This window comes from Zonotrichia albicollis, chromosome 3, assembly GCF_047830755.1.
Source record: "Zonotrichia albicollis isolate bZonAlb1 chromosome 3, bZonAlb1.hap1, whole genome shotgun sequence".
Classification (NCBI taxonomy): domain Eukaryota; kingdom Metazoa; phylum Chordata; class Aves; order Passeriformes; family Passerellidae; genus Zonotrichia; species Zonotrichia albicollis.
The window spans coordinates 17,057,921-17,085,524 of NC_133821.1; the positions used below are offsets into that span (position 1 = coordinate 17,057,921).

Here is a 27,604-nt window from a genome sequence, read left to right on the forward strand (position 1 = left end):
ACTTGTATCAAGCAGCTAAGAAACAAAGAGGTAAACCTGACAGAGGGAAATCTGTCCCTGCCAAGGCAATGGGGAACCTCACCCTGAGGCTCACTACTGATGCAGCCCACCAGGTGTGACTCTCAGCTTCCAGCTTGCTGACACACACCTGCAAGCCACAGTTCTGCTGTTACCAGCTAAGCAAATATTAGTTAACAAAAGCTTTCCAAAAGCCCAGTAGGAAATTTCAAGGAGAATAAAGGAGAGCCTTTAGTTTAATTTTAATCAAGTTAAAACATTAAAGCACCAAGTAGCTACAAGAAAAATTAATGTCATTTAACAAGACCAAGCTCTACCTCTACTCTCATCTCTCTTCATTACGCTGCAGTCTCAAACCTAAATTCAGTCTTAGAGGAATTTTATCCTTTGTATTTACACTGCAAAGCAATGCTGGCTCTTGAAAAACTTATCATTTGTGCAGCAAGGAAAAGAGACCAAGGAAAAAACTCCAGATAAATGAATGAGAAAAATCCTGGTCTGTATAGGCCTCAAACAAGCTCAATAAAATACTGTTATGTTTGAAATGCCAACAGATGCTCTTTTTTAGCGTATTAGGATAAAATCATAGAATCGCAGAATGACTTGGATTGGAAGGGATCATTCCAATCCCCTGCCATGGGCAGGCACACATTCTCCAGGACCAGGTTGCTCCAAGCCCTGTCCAACCTGTCCTTGAACAGTGCCAGGGATCCACAGCCTCTCTGGGCAACCTGTGCCAGTGCCTCGCCACCCTCACAGGGAAGGACTTGCAAATACGTAACCTAAACATGGCCTCTGACAGTTGGCATCCATTCCCCCCTCACTACTCTTGTAGGCTCCCTTCAGCCACTGCAAGGCTGCATTACATCACCCCAAAGCTTCTCTTTTCCAGGCTGAACAATCCCAATTCTTTCATCTTTTCCTGCTAGGAGAGAAGCTCCATCTCTCATTAACTTGGTGGCTCCTCCTTCACCAGCACCCCCAAACCCTGCTTGGCAGGGCTGCTCCCAGTCCCTTTATCCCAGATTGATACTAGGGGCTGCCTGACACAGGTGCCAGTAACAACATAACATCCATGCTTCACATGAATAACCCTTTTTTTTTTGCTCCCCTTGCAATGGATTTTGATATCTTTATAAAAGGGGAAAAAATAAAAACGTAGGAAAAAGCAAGTGTTCCTGTTAACTGGAAGCTATGAGGCTTTTAAGGAGGCTCACAAAAGAAAAACAAAGATGCCCATATGGCCAAAAGCACAGAGAACACCAGAAGAACAGATTCGGCGTAACTCAAATCCCACATGTCTGGATTCAGATAATGTTCAATGCTTAAAAAGGCTGGAGATTAAAAAAAAATTACAGGGAATTAAAAGCAATTTAAAAGAGTCTGATAGAAAGATTCAAGAAGCTTACAATATTTTTTCAATTCAATAATGAGGGTAATGAATAAAAATGCATGCCATTTGTTTTCTTGCCTGCCATCTTCATTAGCCATCCAAGGGAAATTATTTATGAATATTCAAATGTCTTATTTCTACATATGGCATAACTGAATACATGCTTGAATTTGTTGATAACTTTTCCTTCTCAAGGAAAACAATGTATTCAAAATATCTGGCAATGATATTTCAATGACTAGTTGAGCATTCCTGTTCTGAGTCAAGGAAAAATAATAATTTTCATAGAAAGAACAGGAAATATTTCTGTCAATTTTAACAGTGCCATAACTAACACCATACCCTGCGCTATCCTTCTGTTACCATACACTGTAGATCCATCTTAATATCCTACTAAACTCCTGCATTACAGTTCTAAGAGAATGATCTTGCCTTGCCACAGAAATTTTGAAAAGTAAATTGTTGTAACATATTGCTTTAAAGATGGCTTAAAATTATTCAGACATTTCTGTTGTTCTCTTCCAAAAGCATTGAGAAGGCTGAATTTGAAAATACATGACTAAGAGAAGCCCAAGCACATAAACTCACAAGTCTTTTTCTCATTTGGAAATACAAATTCCTAATTAAGTCACATGAAACTTTCAAGAAAATAAAAAGTCTTCAGTATTATCATTCCACAAAAATATCTCTGGTTTCACCAAACTGCATTGATTAGACAGAAAACAAATTCTGAGCAGTCTCTCTCCAGAATAAGTAACCAAACCCAGCCCCCTGCTTTTCCTAAGAAGAGGCTGAAAGACAAGGGAAGCTGAGGTTTAAATCTCATTTTTCCTTTGTTTTATGCAGCAGCCAGCAGTGAAAGGGAAGCAGAAAGCTGCCCCAGCACAAGGTAAATTTTGAACAACTTCAGTGGATGCTTTTGTGACTTGTCTGTCTCATTAACTTTTTCCCTACAAAGGATTTCTGCTTCCAAAGCCCTGGCTACCTGTCGTACTTCCAGAGAAATCCCATTAATTGTGACATTCAACAACACCAAGGAATCATTCCAAGGAATTCTGCTGAGCTAAAGCTCCCACCACCAAAAGAGACTTATTAGGGACTTCATGAAAACCAGCAATACTACTTCCGATTTTTATTTTTTTAATGAAGTGATTGAAAGAAAAAAAGAAAAGTGAGAAAGTTAAAGCACACAAATTAATTTATACCTGAATAGTTACAATCCTCTCCTTTACTCTTGCTCTTCTTTCCCCCCATGATGAAAGTTAGATACCTAAAAATGGGTGTGACATCTGTCCTGAAGATTGGCACAGGATTGATCAAAAACACAATGCAGCCTGACATGGACACCCAAAGAAGTCTGCAAGGCTGGGAAAACAGGGGACTTAAGGAGGCAGGAGGTGCACTGAGCAAACTTGTTTTCCCAAGGGGTAAGTTAAACTGCAGAGGTAAGAAAGAAATAATGCTCCATAAAAAACATGTCTCTTAAAAAAATAGATTAGGCTTGCATTTTCTCAGGTGCCCTTATTACCATAACTGCATCTCTCCAGCTAATGGCTCTAATGCCATTCAGCTGTTTATTGTATGGTTTAAACTGGAGAAATAGCAGCAAACCCATTTCTCCTGCTGCAAGAATGTACATCCCAGTTCTGTGTGTATGTCCATTGTCAGGGAGGCAGGAGCAGCTGTGATCCCATACATCCTGTCACAGCCAGCAATTCATCCATCAGATACCATCTGACTGATCTTAGCAAAAACAGAAATATGAAGGAAATCCTTGAGCTGGCAGTGCTGCTGTGCAAAGCCCAAAACCAAAATAAGCCCTAAAATAACACTTGCTGGCAGCTGAAACCAAATGAAGGTTTGACTAAACGATTTTAGGTTGAACTAGATGATCCCAAAGGTCCTTCCCAACCTAGTTCATTCTGTGATTCCCTGAATCTCATGGCTTCTCATGGCAAAACCAGAAAAAGTCCCATTTACAAACACATCAGAACACAAGTACTACAACCAGATGGACATAAAGGTGGAAAAACCTCAGTCTAAACTCCCCTTAGAGCTCACTCTGCCACTCCCAAGTCCAAATTTCACCACTTAACAGAAAGCAAATGTTGAGAAAGATGTTAAATCAAAGTCCATCAAAAACCTGCAAGAACCACTTTCTCAGCTACACTCACTTCAAAGCTTCCTAAATAACACTTAACACTTCTTCCCTGTGCAAAGCAACAAACATTGAGAATTAGCAGCAAAGCCCTAAATTTGAACCTTTATAATATTTATTGAACTCATGTGGCAAATCTACTTTCATTTAAATTTTTTAAATACCAAAAAGTGACAAGTACCAACTCCATCCTTAAGCTCACATAAAAGTTTGCAGAACAGTAGTCTGAAGAACAAAATCCATGTGAATGGGGGAGGGAGGATGAGATCAAACCTAAAACCCACTAAGCTTTTTTCTTTTTGTTTAATGTAGTCTCTAAAATGGTATTTCAGCTCTCACCATCATTAGAACAATGCTGGTAGGAATTGTAGTGTCAGTACATTAGTAGCTAAGGTTACATATTTAAAGAGTTATTGGTTTAATTCAACCACTTGCTGTTTGCTATGTGCTTCTTACTGGTGGTTTATGTATTCTAATTATTTCACAGACTTCCTGTGAAAAGATCTGTACTTTTTAATAATGTTCTGTCATATTCTCAGTTATCAAAACACAGAAAACCATTTAGGTTTTGAACAAATAGAGCATAAAACACAGATAAAGGTAATGCAAGAGGTTACTGTGCAGCACAAACACCCTACCAGCAACAGCCAAACAAACATTGCTCAGGTGGTTGAAATCATTCCCTCTTTTCTCCCTTCCAATTGTTTTTCTTTCTTAAATCATCAAGATAATGCCATACTTCTGCCCTTATGTTCAGTTTTTTCCTGAAGCACCCAAGACTAGTTTCTTCAGACTTGTGCTTTCATAATCTGTTCTTGAAAATGACAAAAGCTTATATAATGAAAAGATTAAACCAAAAATAAAGTTACATAACTATAAAGATCCAGACAGAACAGCTAAAGGGTGTAATATTAATAGCCAAAATCAGACCTCAGCTTAGTGTTCCAATAGTAACTGTTCAGGTTATAAAAATATATTCTAACTTCTGAGAAAAACAAGCACTGATGTAGACTACTTCAAAATGTTATTGAAAGTATGTTAGTTCCTGTTGATGTTGAGTTTTCTGATATGGAATGGTAAAGTTAAATCCATGTACAACACCCATGGAAGTAAACCCATGAATTTGCAAGAACACTGGTTTCCTACAAAGAGCCCATATGGAAGGGCAGCTTTGGCAAGTACCAGTTCAGGCACAAGCAGGTATTTGTGAAAGCCAACTCAAGGTAAATGGTGAGCCTACACTGCTATCAATACTTCCCAACACTCTGTTGGTGAGGTTTCATAGAGCATTCATTCATCATTTCATATATGAATAATAAAGAAGATTATTGAACTGTGGAGGAAAGCCACAAGCCAAAAAGGTGGACACCGGGTTCGTCACTGTAAGATGTATAGATTGTACATTCACATAGAGCGTGACTATGCAAGATAAACTTTTTAAAAAGCACTTTGTCTCTACCTTGATCCATAATGCATCCAAAGACCTTTTTCAAAAGAATTGAGGGTTGCATACAGATCCTTTTCAACTCCTAACACAAGGCAGAAATATACAGAGGGACTTGCTGCAGGTTCCCCATAGTTAAACTAGCTACATATTTAAAATCCAAATGCTAGACCTACAATAAGCACACAAAATATAAAGATCTTCAAGCACAAAATCAGGAACCAAGAGATCTATCAAAATAGCTACAAATAAAGTCCTAAATTCCCAGAGATTATGGTGCACAAGACATTCACAGATGCAGAGTGAGGGGAACCACCTGGCAATTAGGAGAGCACAAACAAGACATAAAGCTAAGTTTAATTCCATGTTGTATCCAGGAATACTTCAAGTCTCAAAAAACTAATTCCCTGCTTTTCCCACATCCTTCCCAAAGCCACCCTCCTCCCTCCCCACTGCTTGCCTCAGGGAGGCTGTGACCCTATTCCATGAGTACCAGAGTCACAGCTGGAAAGCTGAGTGGGCATTTGCAGAGCATTTTGCAAGGGTGCGTGTACCAGCCAATCCCCAGCACGGGAGCATCTTCCTGTCAGCATGCAAAAAGCATACCTGGTGAGGAAGGTCTAAATGTCTTTTAAAAATTTAAAAACCAAAAAAGTATCCTAGCAGCATTTCTTCCAAGGTGGTGACTGGCACTACTGTAAAATGTCTAAGTTAGAGAAGCTTCACATATTAACAAAGAAAGATTAAGGAGGTGACTTTTTCAGGCAGTGAAGTAATTCAATCACTAAATTAATTTTCCTGTAAGCACAGCACTGTGTGTAGGTACATGGAAGGTACTTTCAACACTGCTTGATAAAGACCTTTGCAACACCTTTTGCAGGTAACCAGATAAAGTTTCTCTCACACAACAGAACAACTTAACTTTGGGAAAATCTTCACTCTGTTTTCTGAAGATACCCAGTGCTGCAGCCCAGAGTAACCAAGCAGTAAATTCTCAGTGCTTTTATCTCTCGAGCAGCACACAGAGGAGGACAAAGGTGGGGGTGTGATTACTGACCGTTCCTCATGGAAACAAGCAAAGGGAATCTGTGTTCAGCTCGGGCCACACAGAAAACATAACTCAAGGTAACTTTTGTTCCTGCAGGAGTCCAAAAGGTGGCACAGGCAGATCTCATCCACCATCAGCAACTTGGACTATTGAGAAAGAAGAAGTTTCTGATGCACAACAAAAGCATCTGCCCCTAACCTTCATTAAAAGTCAATGGGATTTTGGCTCCTGATTCTCATTACTTCTTTTGAAAGTCTCCCCTTTTGTCCTGCCACTGCAGACCACAGATGAAAGCAAGAGCTTTTCTGTTTTCCTGACACAGGCAGCAGCCCCTTCAGTTACGGCTGACCAGGAAAAGCGAGAGTTTCACTCCTGCCTGGCCTTGGGGTTTCCAGTTTGCATGGTATTGATTAGGCAATAGGTAATAACCAAATTATAGCAGAGCCAGCAGGTCCAATCAATCTCTTCTCAGATATAAACGTGACCCCTCTCACCAGCTGCAACCTGGAAGCTTTGGAGGCCTTTCATGGTACAGCAGTAGATACTTATTTGTTCAAGCACTGGTATGAAACATGAAGAGTACATTTACTCTTTACCAGTAGTAAGCAAAAAATGCCACTGTATTTTTCTGTGAAATAAAGAACATCAGAAATACTCAGTACTTATAGGCAATGACTCTGTGATAAAAACCACTACAGATGTGTACATACTATCACTCAAATTATCTCCAGATGTACAAGTACTGAAAGCTCATTAATTTTACTGACTAAACAAGACATGTAACTGAAACACTACAGTTACTGTTCTGGCACTGTTTGAAGACCTGTCTCCTTTGTAATCATAGTTTAATCCTAAAATTCAAACAAAAAAATTACAAAACCATGCAGTTTCTGCTTCAAAAGTCCTTTATTTCCTACCTGGCACTAGTAGCCCTCAAAAACAACCTTTAAATAAGCCCAAAACAAACAAGAAAGGTTTTACAAGCTTTAGTACCTTCATAAACAGACAGTCACATTCATTTTAATTGTTCCATGATAAACAATGAAGACCTATTTTAGAAAAGGAGATTTAGTAGCTTTTTCCACTAAATTTCTGTGTTGAAACAGGATTAAATAACCAGTGGGCAGCAGAAAGCAATCCCCATAAGCATACTGAAAAACAAGTCATCCAGGACAGTGTAACAAGCTAATCCATTACTTCTTTCATTTGTTTGCTTGTTCAGGGACTTGTGGATTTTAGTGATTAACATAAGGTTTCTGGGTATCATTAGCAACTCAAGCGACAAGTGCAGTTTGCCATGGTGTAGTTTTGAAAGCAAATTCGAAAAAATCTGGTAATCCACAAGAAAATGCCCCAGACTTCTGTGTTCACAGAAACAACAAAATACTTTCCTCTATGGATTCTGTACTTCATTCAAATGCTGTGGGAAGAAACGTGTGTGTGTGGCTGCACATTTCCATTTTAGTGGGTATTGTTTATTAATGCACTCAACAGCAAAACCCAACAGGTATCACATTCCAACCATTCAATTACAGCCACTTGACTATTCCTGTTTCTAGGAATAGACTGCACCACTTCACGTCACTGCCTTGGTCAGCTTCAACTACTGAAGTGCATAAATATAAATATAAATATATGTGCCACTCCATGGCATCCCAAATAGCTTCACAGTGCTGAAATAATTGAACTGCCACTCATTACAAGGCAAATGAGTAAGGATTTAGAGAAGGTGGACTTGGCTTACAGCAAGGGAAAAATGGCTCCAGATATCAGTGCTAATGGAAAAAATAAATGCAGAAGCATTTCCTCCATATTTTATGAAAATTTAAACTTATTCCTGCTGACAGGGGCAGTTAGTAGAAATGACCCTGAGAAACACCTACTCCATGATGCTATTAAGAAGAAGAAATGTCTTACCACACAAGACAAATAGTCTGTCTAACCAGGATTTTCTCCCTGATGGCAGCAACAGAGGATGGTTTTTAGGGAGAACATGTCAGCCTGCAAAATGCACAGTCCCTTCCCCTTGCATTCCCCCTGCATCCACAACTGATCCATCAAGGATGTTAGAGCATATGTTTATGTCCAGTCCTTTTGCTATGCATTTATGACCTGCTGACTACAAATCTGCCTAATCACTTTTACCAAAAGAGAAGTTTAACTCTGCAGTTGGGTGTGTTTTGAAAGGCTGCTCCCATGGGGAGTGGGACAGCCAAAACAGAGGAGTTCAGTAAAGAAACTGGTCAAGGAATTTTACAGCAACAGCAGCAAACAACCTAAAATCCTTTTTGCTTTAATAAAGTTGACATTTAGTGGTTGCTTCTCAGTGCAGAGCTCAAGTTCCCTGCATCCATGAACACAGAACAGCACCATATGATTGAAATCATATTGGAAAGTGCCTTCTTCAGCCAACAGACATGGAGGAACTGCCATGGCTGAATAGCTCTCAGGAGAGTATCGTCTAAAGAGAGCATCCAGTCTAACAGGCTTATTATGTATCTTTTTCTTGTTGTTAATAAATAGTTTCAAGAGTCTTTCGCCCAAAAATTAAGCCCAGCAATTGTGCTTTCTTGATTTTCTAAAAGCATTCAGCCTAAGTCTATTTTTCCTTTTAAAAGAAAGGGTTCATTAAGTTTTTAACATTACACATTGATCACTCCAGTCATCTCCATGGAAGTTTATTAAACTGACATTCTGGTCAGACAGTTTGTTTGAGACAACAAATTGCTAAACCCCAGCTTAGAGAGCACCTGCTCGAAGTACAAGTTATTCCAATCCCACAGGGTTGGTTAGTGGCTCTTTGGATTGCCACTCCAGCCAGGTTAAATAGACCTCCTCTGTGCAGTTGCCTTTGAGAGCTTGTTCTGAAGAGCTACAGAGAGAAGAATTTGCCGTAAGGGAAAAGTCTACAACACCAAAAACTCAAAGGAAAGGAAACAGTATTATTTCATAATTGCACTTAAACATGACTGATGAAATTATACACAGACGGTAGAGATGTAAAGACTCAAAGCAAGGCCTACAACACAACCAGTTTGATCTCACACATTTACAATTTTCATATATGAAAAACGGTAACATAGGTGCTATAAAACAATCTCTTTGCAGCCTGCAATATCCAACAAGCTTTTTTACTTGCTTCAATTCAAGTCAACACCTTTAATGAAATATCAGGGTCAAGGCCCCCAAAACCACAGAAAGTCAATGGACATCCAATCCCAACTCATACTTTCAAGCTCATCTCCACAATTCTAATTATACTCACCCACGAAGGATATCAGTAGTAAAACACATATATACACACATGGTACACCTAGCAGTACTACTTCAAAGCTGTTCCCTAGAATAAACTTTTTTAAGTTAATTTTTTTTTTAATTGCAAGGGCAAACTATTCATCATCCCAGTTGGAATTTAGCTGGTCAAGTCTGACAAATTTCATGGTAAGCAGAGCTTAGTGAAACTTTTAGATAAAGTTTATTTAGCAGTAATGGTATATAAAACTGGCATCAGCCTTTTTACTTCATGTCTTGTCAGATCTTTTTTTCCTCCCAACATACAAACAGATTTCACTAAATTTACTAAGAAAACTTAAAATTACTTTTGAATGTTGTCAACACTTTGTGGTTGTTTTTGGAGGGCAAACAGTTGAACTAATGAGCAATGCAAAGTAATTTATTTCTAGAAATGCAAAACCACCACTTCCACTCAGCAGTCTAGCCCAGCACCACACCTGAGCCCTACTACGATTTAAAATAAAAAGCCAACAGTGCCTTAGTTTTACAACTCATCCATAAGAAAAGCACAGAGGAACGGCCTGCCTGGCTGTGTTTTTTAACACGTGTGCCTGCACATATGCACAGGTGCGTAAGCGAAGCAGTTTCCAAATCTGTGTCAGGCAGCCAGAACTGAGTATGTAAAACATCAAAACACATTTGCAAACTTTCCTCCTACAAACTGCAAAAATGCAAGATGGCAGAAATTCAGTTTTAACATGCCAAGATCAAACCTTGAGAAATACACCTAACACGACATCACAAGAACAAAACAACAATCTTCAATTCCATTCCTTTAAATAATTTCTGATTTTTAGGAACATATGGATAGTGTCTCCTTGTTACAAATAGTGTAATTCCTTATACAGAGTCTTACAAAAACCTACTACTGACCAGAATTATAAACTCCTTCCTCAAAATGCCCTGAGAATATTTTGATTTCACCTGAATATTTTGATGTCAGTGTTTATTGGAAATATTACTAATGACCAACAACTCCTCATTCAATAGAATTTCAGATCAATTGTATCTAGCACAAGACATTTGAAAAATTTTGAGTTACAGAATCATGGAATGGTTTGCATTTAAAAGGACCCTAATGATAATTTATTTCCAACTCCTTGTTGTGGGCACGGACACTTTCCACTACATCACATTGCTCAGAATCCCAACCAGCCTGGCCTTGAACAATTCCAGGGATGGGGCAGCCACAATTTCTCTGGGCACCCTCACAGCAAAGAACTTTCTCCTAATATCTAATATAAATCTACTCTCTTCTAGTTTGAATCCATTCCTCCTTGTCCTGTCACTACATGCTCTTGAAAAAGTAGGCTTCCTGTGGATATTCAAATATTTTAGGAAATCCAATATTCTTTCGAATGTAAAGTCTGATAGAACTCATAAATGTTCTCCTTCATCTTGAAGGGCTATTTTAAGTATACAGAATATACAGAAACAAAGCAGCTCTTCTGAATCAGAAAGAGTTAAAGCGGCTTCCTGAGGAAGTTTCTTCTACAAGAATTCCTCCTCACAAGTGAAATTAAATCACAAAGGAGAAGGAAGACAGACAAAAAGACTCAAAACTCCATATTGTGGCCAGGATATACTATTTGACATGCTAAAATAGACATGCACAAAGGGAAACACACACACAAGAACTAGAAGGTTCTTGGAGCTTTTTTTGTTATGAGACAGCTGCAAACACATAGCTGCTAGCGTTACTGACTGCGAAAAAGATTCATTTATTTCAAGTAGCAGCTAAGCAACCTTTGACCACTGTAAGACCTGACAACTTTAATTAGTTTTAGCTTAAAACGGAACTAAACTCGGCTTTGGCGTCTCTCCAAATAATTTTATCCCAGACTGCTCTCTGTTCCTACTGGAGCATTGCAGTATAATTACTTTAATCTCTTCATAGGCATGTTCCATTTGTTAGCTTTCCAAGGAAATTTACAGCCTTAACATACAGCTCGAAAATAATAAAAAAATATTTCTCTTATTAGTGAAACAAAAATTAACAAGAAGCCTTCATCTTTCACTAGCCTGTAAAGAGAAATTTTATTTTTCAGAAGTTGCCATGCCAAACCTATGCTCATCACATTCAATTAAAGACACTGGACACAACAGCTCTGTGTAGCATATGCACAGTGAAGCTGCTAGACCTGTTTGTATGGTTGGGGTTTAGTTTTCTTCAGGTTTAGCTTGTATCATTCTAGACAAGAAAATGACTATGTGGCACAAATTCCAGACATATTACCAGCCATAACTATTTCCAGATTAAATAATGTTATCGTGTTGCTATAAAACACTAACAGCACTTATGGATTCAGCTGCTCTGATCTGGCCACCTGACCCACAAGCTCAACAGAGAAAATAGGTGGCCAACCCATTTCTGCATAAAGTCAAAGTTGTCAGAGAGAACAGCAAAGGGGGCCCTTCAGCAGAATATTTTTCCCTACCTGTCCTAATCCACACTTGTGTTTTCCGAGAGTTCTCTGTTGAATTGCACAAGATGGTCCACCTGCTGTACAGAACAAGTCATGAGATGGATCCTGGAGCATGGAATGGCACACAGAGCTGTGAGGGAAATGAAAGAGGGGCTTTGACTGCAGCCTGAAGCTCTTAACTGTGGGTAATCCTGCTGTGTATCGGGTGCTCAGGTGGAATCTGCACTGGCATTCATTTTCCTTCCAGCCGAGCTTTAAGTAACAAGTTGCAAAATGTGCAGGTAGAGAAACATACACAAAATGGGACTTTTCCTTAACAGGCTTTCATTTTGGAAAATCCAACTTGAAAAAGACAAATTTACATGGAACACAGGTTAACCTCATACTTCAGATGGAAGGTAACTGTCCCTTGCTTCTGTACAAGTCTCAACTTCATCCCTGTCCCCATGAAAACTGCTCCCTGCACGGCTGAGCTTCTCTCCTCACGTCAGAAACTCACTGTGCCCGCAGAGGAGAATTGTCAACCGTGATCTTCATCCAAGAAAAAGAGACGACATTATGGATTTCCCACTATAATTCAGAGAGCAATTTTCATCAGAGGATGAACTTAATTAAAATAAGACAGGACAGCAGAAGTAATAAAAAACCTTTTAATTACATTTCTATGGTTTTGGATTTGTCCTCAAGCTAGACATCCAGACTGCCTCAGCCTTCACCAAAAATATGAAAGGAATTCAACTTACAAAGTTTTCCTGAGCAAGCAAAAAAGCACTGAACGTCAAAAAAATTAGTGCTTTCAATCTGCGCCTGTCTATCAAAGAAAACTTGCAGGAACACAGAAAACAGATCATATTTATTCTAAAAAGACTGAACTAAGACTTTTTGGTAAATAAAATGAATACATTTCCAAACTCTGTTTTCTTCCATGCACAGCCCCGTGCAGGAGGTCTGCATTTTCTTCCCCACATTCACCACTACAAAGCTCCAAAGCTGAACTCCATAAACATTACTTCACAGCACCTATAAATGGTTTAATTATATGCTGTTGATACCAACTCTTTATAAGCCATCAGCGTGGAAACCTCTCATGGGCTCCTCAGTCAGCAAAATAAAGGCGGCCATAGGGGCAATGCAACACTTAACAACAAGATGCTCTCCCGGGGCACACAGGTACCAAGCTAACGAGCCACCAAGTCATTCACCGCCAGGGAAGCAGGGCGCAACACAAAGAAAACAGCAGGGAAATTCACTTAAGTTGCCCAGGCGACAGCAAAGCAACGTGATGAAAAATTCCCAGTTGCCCTGTGCCAGGGAAAGCACTGGGGCGAGCTCACACCAGCCCAGGGCTGGGACTGCAGCACACTCTAGTGACCCAAAGGCTCCACAGTAAAAACTAAATAAATTCAATGCTGAGCTCCCCAAAAAAAGGTGAAGAGCAGTGATTTGAACTCTGCCTCCATTTATAAAACATTTGATGCTTGTTAAGAGGTAGTGTTGGTCTGGGACCACCCGACTTTTTCCCCCTCTTGCCCTGTGAAGGCAACTGTGGTTACTTTACAAATGCAGTTTGCCATTTCTTTGGGGCATATTTAAACACTGATAATTAATCATTGATGAGGCATGGCTTTACACTTTGTCTTACTGGCTGAGACCTGATGTACAGCAGACAACAGCGTGGGACCTGTGTGCAGATGCCACAGCAGCACCCCAGCTCCAGCAGGACTGCACCAGGACACTCTTCCCCACAAACCAACAGATTCCAGGGATCTTTGCATACCATGGCTTCTTCTTGCAGTTTCTAGGCTACACATACAGTCTGCACTGTAAAATCTAACTGAAAACCAGCAGCTTTTCAACAGGTGCTTCAGCTACTGCAACAAACAGTCCATTTGCAATGCCAGAAATAACTAAAAACATTGACTTCTCTCCCACCCCCATAAGCATTTTACAGTTATCGTGCACAACACTATCAAGAAAAATCATTTATATACACTCTTGAAGCAAAGTGCTTCACTACGGCTGGAAAAGTGAAAGAAATCCAGAAAGAAATGATAAAAGAAATTCAGCACGGCTGACTTCCACATTTTCATGCACCTGCCCAGAACAGCCCTGGCTTAGCAGGTCCTAGAGGAAGAGTTCAAGCACACTCCCTCAGGGTAAAGTATTACTCATTTCAATTGCTGAGAAGCTTCCAAATTGCCATGTAACTAACTACAGCCCCAACTCAGAGCACCTTGGTCAAGGGGCCCTTTCCCACTCATACCTTTAGCCCATCATTTCTTCATCTTCCCAAATTAAAGCATGATATTTTTCGCATCCTATGGTTTTACTGTCCAATCTTCACAATCTGGAGGTGTTGTCTTAGTGACTCCATGGGCTCAGTGACAAGGTAAACCTCAATAATTCAAATCCATCAAACCACTAAATTTTCTCCCCATGAGCCCTCCTGCATTTCAGTGCCAATGTCATTCTACCACTCATTTGCAGCACTTCAATTTTAATTCTCCCCTTTCTGTTTTTCCCAGTATTTCTCCCAGTGATTCCCAGTGTGCCTTTGTTTCTCCTTCTCTTGCTTCAATTCATTTAAAAGAGCTTAAATTAAAGAAGTTTTTCCAATCATTCTGCCATGTCTACAGTTGTTGCTCTTGTTCTTAGTGCAAGTGTGAATTATTGATTACGCCAAAGCCACATACATATGCACACACACACTGCACCAACACACAATGTTTGGCATTCTGCTCATGATGACTTCACAGAACAATCACCATTACACAAGACACATTTGGTACCCATGGTAGCACTACTTCAGTCAGGAATATATACTCAAAAAATGAATTTTTGAGAGTTTAAGTTTCAGACTGTTAAGAACATCATGACTACAGCAAGTACTTACAATGGATCATTGTACCTACTAATGAACAAAGCCTGTTGAAACACTAAACTACATGATTATTGCTTAATTTCTAGATGTGGATACACCTCATTGCCTCTCTGTACAGACTACACTTTGAAGCTGAAATAATGAACTACATGATTAGAGAGCAGCTTTAAAAGAGAACAAAACTTAGTGCCTTTTTTATTAAATACCGGGGGGGGTGGGGAGGAACTTCAATGATAAATAGTTCTTTAACACAATTTTCAAGATTTTTATATGTCCTTAAATTATGTATGAACAATCCTTCCAAGTGAACGTGACTACGCCTGCACTAAATTTAAGAACTTGTGCAGCTTTTTCCAGCTTCAGAGCTTAAACCCAAATCTTTTGAGTGACCCAAATGCCTTATTTAATATCAGCATTTTCATTAAACTTGCAAGCTATTATATGTGCTGTAGGTACTAAGCTTCAGAAGCATAATGCGTTGGTATCAAAAAGAGTTATCCATGCACTCTGAAAAGGAAATATTTTGGACAAAGGAAGAAGAAAAATGCTTTGGTTCTTCCAAGATGCAGATTTCCCCTCCTTAAGATGAAATAGTTGACATAAGTTGAGAATAGAAATCCTACATCCATTAACGAATAACATTTCACACCTTCTCTCAGCAAGGTGTTAAAAAGAAAAAAGTGCACCGTTGCACTGGGGCAGAAGAACAGTAACAATCAACAGTAATAAAAAATCTCTTCAAATAGTTTTCTTGCCATTCCCTTCTCCTATCAGCTACCTTACACAAGCATGCATGTTACATGGCAGGCAATTCAATTATGACACTCAACAGAAAAAGAAAAAATGCATTCAAGAGAAGACATAATTGAAAGAAACTTCTGGAATATATAAACAGTCCTTTCACCAGTGCATCACTGAAATGGTATAAACAGATTTACCTCAGATTTACCAGATTTGCTAAGAACCAGCCCTCTGCGTTACCTGGACCAGTTTGTGCCAAAGTTGAATTAAAAGCCTAGGGTTCTTCAGTAACTGATTTTATTTCTAGTTCATATGCATATTTCTTTTTCACCTAATTCACAGATTCATTATATGCACCAACAAGGGATGAAAATCCAGGATTCTAAGTAAAAACTCTTCAGTCTCACTAATTATATAAGATTTATCTTCTGTATTTGCACAATGCCACGCAGACTGCTGGCAGCTCACACTACTTCCTTAGCTGGTCTGGAAGAAACACTTAAAACTGCAGCTGATTTTTTTTTTTTTTAGCAAAACACAAAGAGTACAAGTATACACACATATTATATGTTGCAGTACAGATATTGAAAATTAAATATTATGCTTGAAGCATATAAATATCATCTAGACAGAGCCCATGTCTAAGCAGCATAACAACCTCAAGCAAAAAAGTTAAGCCAATTCATTAACTGATTTCACCACAACCAGAAAGCACCCAAAATTCCACTTCTAACATTAAATCACTCTCTGTCTCACCAGACTAAGTCCACATTTGCAGCACTGTGTTCATGCCAGGACTGGAAAAATATTAGACCCAAGACAGAACAACTATATTTTCTAAACTGCATATTTCACAAAACTCCTAAGATAATGTTGTTTAACAGAGGCACTAAAAACTTTTTTTAAAAACTAAAACAAAGCAATATTTCTAGCAGGAGGAATGTTGCATTTAACCAAGGAACTTAAAAAAAAAAAGCCTTGATTCAGGAGACCACACTGGGGAAGAGAGAGGCTACTCAGTTTGCACAGATCCAAAGTGCCTATGCCCTTTTCCTAAAGCCCTGGATCATGAAACTGCTTTTCCATCATGCCACAAACAAGTCAAAGCCCACCAGATTTCCATGGGCTCCAGCTCACAGCTGCATCTTTTCTTACTGAGAAGTGATGCTTTACCACCTTTAGCACCAAGCTACAAGGCATGCCTGCTTTGAGTCGTCTTCTCAATAAACAAAAACAAAACAAACAAACAAACAAAACCTCTGAAACAAAGCAATCCCCTAAAATAAAAATTCTTTAAAAATTCATGAGCAAGAAATCCAGAGAGAGTGACAATGCCACTGAGAAATCATATTCATGTTCCAAGCCAGGGAGAGGTAACAATGAACTTCAGTTTTCAATTTAATCAAAGCAAAAGAGTGAGCTTTTCACTACATATCTTGGCTAAAAAAGAAACATGTCCTAGCTTAGCTCCATCATGGCTGCACCAGCAAATTGACTTAATTGTCAGCAAGGAATTATGAAATATGAAGTGACTCCAGCAGCGCTCCAGGGAGACTCCTGAGGCACGGTGTCTATAGCAGAGACACCAAAGTGCCATCCATCTCACTCTCACCCTCAGGCAAAGCACAACAGCCTTGGCTCTCTAAAAGAGGCTGCCAAGAAGAACAAAACCTGGCTTTCCTGAATGATTAGCAGTGGCCCAAATAAGAAATTTTAAATACATCAGCACAGCTTCCCTAGCTGCTGAAAGCACAGGCAGGAAGTCATGATTTGAGACAGCAATTTGTAGTTACAAGGCTACATCGAGTTACAGCTCACAGGGGCCTTTCTAAGGAGAGAGGCAACACCGTGCACACTTTCCCTCTCACACCCTCCTCCCCAGCCATTAGAAAGGGCACAAAGGGGAGGCTGCACTCAACACAGGCTGCTCTGCTGGGTGCTAGAGCTAGAGGACAGGACAGGAGAGGAAGGCAGCAGATATTGCTAAGCTATACTTCTGACTCAGATCCTGGTTTCAGTCTGACAATGCCAGCATGACAGAACAAAAGCCACGTATAACTCAGCCCCTGGGACATGGGAACAAAGATAGAAGTAAGGAGCCCAAAATTTTTTGCTGGGTCTTTGGTAAGAACTATAGAGATAAGTAGTCCCACCTAAAAACACCCTGACTGTCCCATCCATCAGGGATTCACTTCAGATTTAAGAAACAGTGAAAACAGTTTCTGTTTTAATCTCATCTATTACCGGTGGTAGAGACTAGTCTGAACTAGAGTTACAGCCTCTAAAGCTGTAAACTCCTGACCTAATGAGCCTTTGGGCTGTAAGCCCTGCCAAAACTCCATGTCTGGGCCTCCTAAGCAGGTTCTTTTATATCAGAAGGGAGGAGGAAGATAGAGAAATGACTCTTTGTGGTGAACCAGCTAACACTGATCACTCAGCTCCCTGAAATGCTGTGTTTGTTACCTAGTGGGGAAGGGGGGCTATAATTAGTTGCATCATGGCCAAGGCTAGAACTGCTGGTTGGCAAAACTCTTCTGGGACATCACAAAAATTGTCTGGCCTCCAGCACTCAGAGATGCCTTCACCCAAAGAATCAAAGAAAACCAACAAGTAAGCCTTTGCCCTGGTCTACCCTTCCCCCAAGGTTGATTTAGTAGTTTTATCTTTTAACAGACAACCAAAAATGAAAATTGTTTCAGAACCAAAGAAATAAATTGTCATTAATAAAATCTCTCAGCTTTTTCTCTCTCTCAGCTTCTCTGGTCCAGTGAACTCTGCAGGTAATGTCCACCATTTTTCACTGATTGACTATTCTGAAAATCATTCTAAAATGTGATTTTCATTTCAGAGAGAGTAATAGAATTACTCAGATTTGTAGAAATTCAGAACTAGCCAAGTGAACTTGACCACACTGCTCATCATAATGCCGACAAAGTGGACTGAAACTGACAGGATGAGAAAAGAGAGCCCCTCTGAAATAGCCTGTACACCACAAATTCTTAGAAATGTAAAGGGAATGCTTTGCCAGTTACTATTATCAGGCATATCAAGTCACAGGGAAGACTTACATTCCTCTATAACTTGGTTTGATAGAGTTGAAAGCAATATCACCTCTTTCTTACATAAAAAGTTATTTCATATGACACAAGAGTGCAGTTCCCCTGAAAAAGCAATATGGTTCACACTTTAGATTTAAAAAGCATTTCTAACATGGATTTGCAATGCAAAACATTCTAAATACAAATCAAATATAGCTGACAGAACCATCTTTTTTGAGGCAGCCCACAACTAGGCATGCCACATATTAACTATTTTTATTTATTACTCGGCAGAAACCAGCTTTCAAGCATAAAAGCAAGGTGCTACAGAGACACGTTTAAGTGATTCATGTTGCACACCAGATTAAAGTTACTGCGGCGCAAACATGCAAGTGATAAAAGAGAGAAGGAACAATAATCCGAAAAACTTCTCCAAATCAGTCTTTTTCCCACAGGTTTCAACTGGTCAGACACAATAGACAATGAAAGCCTCAGGCTCCAAGGCTTCACTGGTGAAACCATCTGAGAACAAGGGCCATTACAACATCACTCCTACAAAGAGCCAAGTCATCTTTGCTTCGTGGCACTGCCGGCCCTCGGGCACGGCTCAGGGAGAAGCTGCAGAGCTCCCAAGAGCTCCTCCGCAGCCAGGAGGAACATGTTAGGGACAGGACACCCCGAGGGAGGAAGGAACAGGACCACCCACATCCCCTCTTGGCTGTTTAAACACATTGTGCAAGGGACAATCCAGGCAGGACATACTAAGATGAACCTTGAATGTTCCTGTCTTCTCCATGGTGAAGGGAAGAAGTCTGGGAGCAGCAGCAACTCATCACCTCACTGTGATGGAAGCACAGGGCCTTGCAGCACCTTCAATACTGCAATTAAAACAATTGCCAAACACATCCAGACAACTCTGAACAACGGTATATTAACATGCAAGTGACTACTCCTTGCACACGATGCAAACACACTTGCCATTGTGCTTGGATTAACAAGCAAATACTGCTTTCACAAGCTTCCACCGACCTTTGATGTGTATTTAGCTGCCATTACTAATTTTTATGACTGGGGCAGCAGGTCACACAAAGGAGTTTGAAGCCCAGATTTTTCAAGCCAAGCTGTACCCTTAATACTAATTTCTAAGTGAGAGGCATTCTGAATTCCTAAAGGAAGCAAGTTGTGGTTTTGCAAACAGAAATGTTTTTCTTTTCTCAGAAAATCAGTTGCTAACAGCCATAGGTCAAAACAAAATCTAAACTGCATTTCACAGTCCATAACTATTTATTTAACAAGTAATGGAAGCTGTATTTCAAGGGACTAACATTTCCAAGACCTGCAGCAAATGGCAAAGCACTAGGCAAACCCAAAACCCTAGCAAAGGGTGGAAGACTCAGCAGCGAAGAGAATGAAGCAAAAGCAACTCATCCTGCCCGAGAAGGCAGGGGGGAGAGACAGGGTAAGCCAGCTGCACAATAGCAGTTTTGAACCTCAACTCTGACTACAGCTTTTTTATCCCATTTTCTGCATCTAGCAAATTAGATAAATAAATCTAAAGCTTACTCCTCCAATCAAAGTAGACCTTCCCTTATTCAATACTTAACTGCATATATTTAACGAGATTACATGACACATAGAAATGCTAATTCCCATTCTGACCTTACTGTACTACTTACAGTGACTGAGATCGTGTTGAGACAATATCTGTGCAAATCCAGAAAAACCCCATGTGTTCATAGTTAGAAACAGAAAGGGAGGAAAAAACATCTGGACAGAGGAGTAGAGGGGTCAATATTAACACTACAGAGATAATCTCAGCCTACCAGCTGACCTCTCACTGCCAATATTTTCTAAGAAGAGGAGAGGCCTCAAAGAAGTCTTCTCTCTTTTGTGTCCCAACATTTGGAAATTACTTGACTAGTTTGGGTTTTTTAAAATGCAGAAACTTGAAAAAAACCCCAAAATTGCATGCCCATCTTGACTGAGAACACACTGTTGCAAATATCGGCTTAAAAAACCCACAATCCTTTAGATAATCCGCCACAAGTCCTGATTAAAAGTGGATTTAATATTATGAAACGAAGCATAATTGTTCAAGACGACCTTGAGTAGTTTCTTACACCCCTCTGCTCCATCAGTGCAGTCAAGATGACAGCTGCACTGTCAAATGTGTGATATGACAGGCTGCTAGCAAGGTCTCTCCAAAATATTTTCCTCTATGAAGTAAAACAGATGCTTACAGTTCTTCCAAACCATGCCTGTCTCCTGCGCTATTTCAAATACACACTGAACACACATAATGAAATGGAGTCAGCATTTAATAAGCATGAGCTGTATCGATGGCCTATCCAACAAGCACGCCTCGAATACACGCATTTTGTTTCCTCTGCTTAAGTCATCACCGATTTTATGTCCAGGAAAATTAAGGTACGCAGGCCTAAAAGTGGTTTTACGATAACAGGGGCACTATTGCCACCTGCTGTCAGAAAGGATTCACGGCATCCCGTGCCACCTCATGCCTCCCAACTGACAGAGGCCACAGACTTTTGAAGAAACCCAACTTGGCAGGTGTTTTGCTTGTACACTGCTAGTTTTCTGTAGAAACACACGCAAAAAAGTTCCAGGGTAACTGTGGCATGAAGGGTCAGTAATCACACTGGGGTCAGAGATAGCAAATGAGTTCAACAACTGATGCACAAAGAAACAGAGAGAACGCACTGGTCTAGGTAAAACAGATACTGCCTTGAAAGCATCAACTCTGAAAACAAACTTGTAAATAAATCCAGCTACCATAGACCATCAGGTTAGATAAGGCTACTAAAACATCTACCTTACCCATTTATTATTAGATTTTCAGAATACAAACTATGCTGAATCCTGTCAGAGGATAGGCCATTAATTTTGTGTCAGGGTATTTCCTAGAATCAAAAAATGTCCTGTTTTGGAAGGAACCATCAAAGATGATCTAGTTCAACCCCTACTTGCCATGAGCAGGGATGCGTTTCACTAATCCAGGTTGCTCAACTTCCCTCCAACCTGACCTTGAACATTTCCAGGGATGAGGCCTCCACAACTTGTCTGGCAAAACCATTTTAGATAGTTAAGTATGAGATACTTAAGGATCATGCACACTCATCTCATTCCACTCAGAATAACATGAAAAGTCTAAAAGCATAGCTGCAAACCTCAACATGTGTGTCTGGTGCTTCAGCCCACAATCTGTTCGTTTAAGGAGCCTTTTGAGTGCATTGTTCCAGTGGAAAGTACATTTCCTTCTCTGCTGTTTTTTTAATGGCTTCTCAGTAAGTCACTGAACACTCACATCCCACTGCTTGAAATCATCACTTGATTACCATTAACATGCAGTATCTGTTTGCAGTGCCATATGGCAGCTGAGTGGCAAAGCTCTCCTTGAGGCACAGGAGCTTCAGGCCTCAATTCCAGCACCCAAGGCTCTTGGCTCGCTGGCACCACACACCATGTGGCAGGATAACGTCCAGGTGTCTGAGGCACATTTCCACCCAGAAGCCATCTCCATTAGCTACATGAGATGGCTGTGAGCACACTGCTGGAATATTGCAATGAAAATATTTCACCACCATTAATTTCCCCTTCCCAAAGCACTCTAGAATAAGGAAGAAAGTTCTTCCCTGATACGTGCCTGCAGCACTGCCAAACTATTTTTTTTAATGCTTAAGTTTTGAGTAATACTAATTATACCTGAGATATTTTCAAAGAGCATTCCAACCATCCCTTCTGCAGTGCAATTCTGAGTGAGCCTCCTCAGTCATAAGCCTTGGCCACATGTTTACAGCAAATGGTGTTAGACTGAGGCAGCAGCCACAGTTCTCCCCCTAAAGTAAACCACACCTACAGCAGTGCTTGCCTTCCCTTTCATTCTCTTGAACACTGTCACTATACACAGCCTTTTCATCCAAATGAGTATTACACTACAGGGAAGAACAGCACTGAAATGAAATTAGACCAAAAGCAGAGGGCAAGTTTAACCACATTTACTGCTCACCAGCCAGGCTTAAAGCATTTTCCACAGAAAGCAGTAATAAACTCACTCACAGATGTCACAATTGGGCATGACCGATTCCCTCAACTATTAACACTGACTTTCCTGATGAGTAAGTGAGGACTACATATAAATTAATCTGGGGTTTTACACACAAGTGTAATTGTACCAACTGTAAAATAACTTGAGAAACCTTTGATTAACACCACAGTCTGCTCACAGTAAAGATGAAAACCAAATTAGCAACAATTTGCTAGCAATACTGTTTCTATTCCTAGAGGAAATTACAATAGTGTAAGTTATACAGGCAGATGCCAGACAACTCTATATAAGGGATTTCAATGCAAGTTTTCCATTTTCCTATCTGTACTCTGGAGATAAAACACGTAAGGTATATTTACAAAACATTCTAACGGACAGCAAACTCATGAAGAATCTCCCAGTATAATCAACCATTGATGTTTGCTCTACCGAAAAAAAAAATAAAAACCCCACAAAAAATCAATACTATAAAATGTAAAAATCCAATGTCAAAATGATAAGCAACTTAAGGGCAGATTTTATCTTTTGTTTCTTCCATATCCAATAGCAGGAACATTTGAGTTAAGGGACTTATTTTAATAGGAAATTATTGAAGAATAACTTCAAATGAGCTCTAGAGTAAGAATTACTGGTCACTGTAAAATAAAAAGGGGGAGAATAAGTATACACACAATACCAGATCAGCCTCAGCAACTGACTCAAATAACTTCATAATATTCAGACAGGCCACTTCTGAAATAATTTCTACTTCAGAAGTTACAAGATGAAACTTCTGTGTGATAAATTAAGTTGCCAAATGAAATGGATTAGCAATCAGTGAAATTGCCTGATGTCAGATCTGTTCCAGATTAGAATCCATCCTTTTTCCCCACCTGTTCATTAAGCACCAAGTTCAAGGCAACTGCAGTGACTGATTGAGCATTACCGAGCTGTTTGTGTGGAAAGGCAGAGTTCAGTCCCTATCTATACTTACACACTTGTATAAGCATAATTCACTGATAATGTATTCAGCTCCCAGTATCAATACATAGCTCTTCTACCTTGATGTGTAATTTTGAGCTTGAGAAAAAAAGGGACACCTCATTAAGTTAAACAGTCATAGTCAAGGTCAAGGCTAGGAAATTATGAATCTGGTAGAAAATATGTGCTATCTCCAGATAAAAAAAGCTGGATAAAGATATAGCTGTGACACAAAAATGCTGAAACATGGTTGTGAAGTCAGAAGCCTGAGGGAAGAAAGGCATATTTCACTAGGAAAGGTGAGATTCAGTATGAAAATATCTATTTCATCCTATAAATCAAGTCATGCAGAGGCTTCAGTGAAAACCAGTCTTGACCTTGATTTGCAACAAGCAAATCAAGCATAGTGGATTTAAAACTCAATATTTTTCAGTTTCACATACATTCAGTACTGGGACGGGGACATACAGCAGGACAAGCATTCCAAACTCTTGTTTAAAAACTCAGCTGTAATTCTCTCCCTGGAAACATCTCTGCCTCTAAAAGCAACCAGGAAACCATCACCTCCATGCTCCTTCCCTCAGCTGGTCCTGCACACTGTGCCAAGGAGGCTGAGGAGCCTGTGCCTGCCAAACCTGCATTCCCAGCTGAGGCAGCTCACTGCACACTGGCAGACATGTGATGCTCTTCTTGAGCAATGTGAGGCTCAGGAGCTAAATTCCAGCATCAAGGTTAGTAAAAATGGCATACAGAATTTTTTACTTACATAGTTGTTCACTATGTTAGTCACCAAGTCTTCTCTCTTTATCAGCGGAAGATTTTAAATCACTTTGTTTTCTCAAGTGGAAAAGATACTTTAAAAATTGAGAGTTTCTCCCACAAATTTCTGAGTATTAGAAAGTTTTTCAGCACTCAAATAGAGTTTAAAGGGAGACACCTAGTTGCTATAACTATAGAACCTCTCTAACTGCAAATTTAGATGCAATACTACAGACCTGTTAACAGTAATATCTAATTGAATAGACATGAACATCTTCCTTTTTCCTGAAGATCAAAGGTTTCCATTCTCAGTACCATACTTTTGTACTGATACAAAGAATATTTTTCAAAGATAAGAAGAAATATTATCTTTTCTAGTGTTCTGCAAGTCCTCATTCTCCTCCTCCCTATCAGATAAAAATAAGGAGAATCCTTTTTTCCCCTAATGGCTTCCCCTTGATCTTCCTCCTAGTAAAAACTCCCTCACAAGCCTATCAGTACATGCCTCCTTATCTCATAACTGGACAGTAAGATTTATTAACAGGTAGGAAGTAACCTGAGGTCAGCAGTGATGAACTGCTGCTTAAGGTATATGAGGTACACAGACATCCCTGTCACACCCACTCCCAAAACACCACTCCTGTACCTACTTCAGATAGTTACTGCACATGCCATAAATAGCTACATAGTTTTCCATATTAAAAATGCAGAGGAAATGTAGTCCTTTCAGGCTCAGTTGGTACTACAAATACTGAAGAAATTGTTTTTTTCAAACCTTACTCAGGCTTTTACTGCTTATTTCAGTATTTGGGATTGCCAGAGGGCCTACATGGCCCCTCTCCCCCCTCCCTAGACACCACACCCCCTCCAAGCTCTGTTCTGATGATTTATTCAGATGTTGGCTAATTGTGGTTATCTAGCTTCCAAGTGCTTGAAGCACTTTTGGCATCAGGATGAAGTGACATCCGGGAACATTTACTATGTTAAAAAGGCCAGTCAGCACAGATTAATGCAGTAGACACATGCCTCAAGGAGCCTGTTTACTTTCTTACAGGGTAACAAAAAAGCACAGAGGAGGACATAGCAGTAAAAGTAAGATCTTAATACAAAAGTCTTACCCGAATCCTTTAAAAAAATGTGTGAAGGAAATGGCATAACATGACACCTTAAGCAAAATATCAAGTTAAACTAATACCTGTCTGCAATGAAATCGGTAGTAAGGAAGTTGTAGGAAGCCATTGTGTAAGGAAAAGACATTTACAGGGGTAGATTATTGACATCAATTTTCGCAAAAACGCACATCAGCTCCTTTTTTCACTTCTTTCTCTCTCACAATGCATCTCAGCTCCTCGCTCTAGTTTTGAATGATTGCAAAGAGGCTGTTGTGATGTTTCTCAAAAGAATGAGCAAACTATACATGAGATATTTTTAGAAAGTAAGCAACATTCAGTTTGTCTGCTAAAAGTCTAGGATAAAAAAGGATACTTTTGCAGGAGTGTCCATCAATGATATCCTGGTATTTAGCTACAGAAGATCACCATTAAGATCTCATTTCCTCCTTACATATTTAAGAATACACTTTTTTTTTTGCCAATATGCTTGCATCCAAATCTGGAGACAATCTGAACCACCTGGAACCCTTCCACAACCCCAGAATTTACCAGACCATTCCCTTTACTTCAAGCATGTTTAGATCTTCTCATAAGCTGAATGTAAACATTCAACTTGTATCTTCCTGTGGCTTTAATTTGGATATGAATTGCTGTATTTTAAACTATTTATTACAGCAGACAGTTAATGGAATTTCTAAATTCAGAGAGAAAGTCTCCAGAGCATCTCTTCCTCCCTTCCTAACTCATGGCTTGCAACAGATAGGAGGGAGTCAATCACTAACATTTGGGGTAGTCGAAAGGCATTAAGTATAAAAAGGTTTTTTGGAGATAAATATGTGCAGGTTCCATCTCCTATTCCATATTCAACAGGCTGCATTTTATTCAACTTACATACAGAAAACTGGTACTGGTAAGTGGCTACTTACTGCTTTATGTCTTTGAGGCTTGGAAAACTTCAGCTGCAGAAGAAAAAACAATGGAGTTCTTTGCAAAAGCATCATATGGTGCAGAAACATGGGTTTAGAGGCCATCTAAGAAACACTACAATTTCACTGAAATTGTTGCATTTAAAAAGAATCCCAGCACAGCAGATGTTTTGCATAAATAATATGGATCTTGAACCACAACACCTTCCTCATGTAGCTTTCCAGCTACCCTGAGCAAATCAAACTCTTAGATTTAATTACTGCACTGACATATAACGAGCATATGGTTTTTCCAGAGTAACTGTAAGTTAGTATTTTAACCTAAACTTATTAATATCTCATAGCAGTTAACATATTATGCCTTTTAGGAACTCTAGAAGGTTAATAATGAGTTAGAACAATCTTTAAAATCCACCTGTACCAATGGCCTGGCCCTAGTGCTGCTGTTTTGTTTCCATCTGATACACCAAAGTATCACTGTATAAACGTGTTCCAATTAATAAGTAGCTTTGCCAACATCTAATCTGAATCTCCCTTTTAAGCCCAAATTCAATTTACAGACGACAACAGTAAAAACAACTAAGCTTTCTAGATACTTTCAGAGTGTTTTGTCCCCCTTTAGGTCTTTCAGCCTCAGTCTGTTTTGAGAGGTCTTAAAACCTTTTCTCAAAATTGTGTATCAATAGATGTTGATTTGATTTTTTTTCCCCTCCTCAGAGAGAGGCATTTCTCGTGAGGATGGCAGGCAGATAATAGGTTTATAGGCAGATAATATCATTTGCAGTCTGGGATATAGGTTTTTTGGACCTTTCAGGATAATTAAAGGGGGATTTAAATCAAGAAAAGTGAAGTATTCCTATTCTAAAGCTAATCCCTAACTAGTTCCAGCCTGTAATTCAAGGGAGGCCTATGAACAAAGAGAAGCTAAATATAAAAGGTGGAAAGTATGCTAATATTGACTTACTGTAAAGCAATAAAGTAAGGAAGTCAGCAAAGGCACTACTGGAAAAATCCTCTTAAAAAAAGAATGAGGAAAAAATATTAAAATATTCAAGTTTCAGAGGTCTTGTCAACACAGTGAGGAAAGGATCACATTACATGGATGCTACTGCATTGTTTGTTATTTAGGAAAGCTTTTCTGCATCAGTAAACTAGAAGATGAATTAAATTTTTTAGCACAGGAAAACCAGCCTCAATACTTGGAACGAAAAAATGTATTTTGAAAGGGCTAAGGATTCCATCTGTACTTCACAAAACCCATTAGCAGATGTCCACTGGTAAAGTGGGATGTCATACAATCACACAGCCAAAAGAGTCTATTCACTGCCCTCTACACTGTGTGA

General features: G+C 39.5%; 1 protein-coding gene across 7 annotated transcripts in view; it reads right to left on the minus strand.

The window, feature by feature from the left end:
- Positions 1-27,604, minus strand: part of MACROD2 (mono-ADP ribosylhydrolase 2) — an 849,382-nt gene that overhangs the window by 797,042 nt on the left and 24,736 nt on the right. The gene's annotated exons all lie outside the window — the stretch shown is intronic.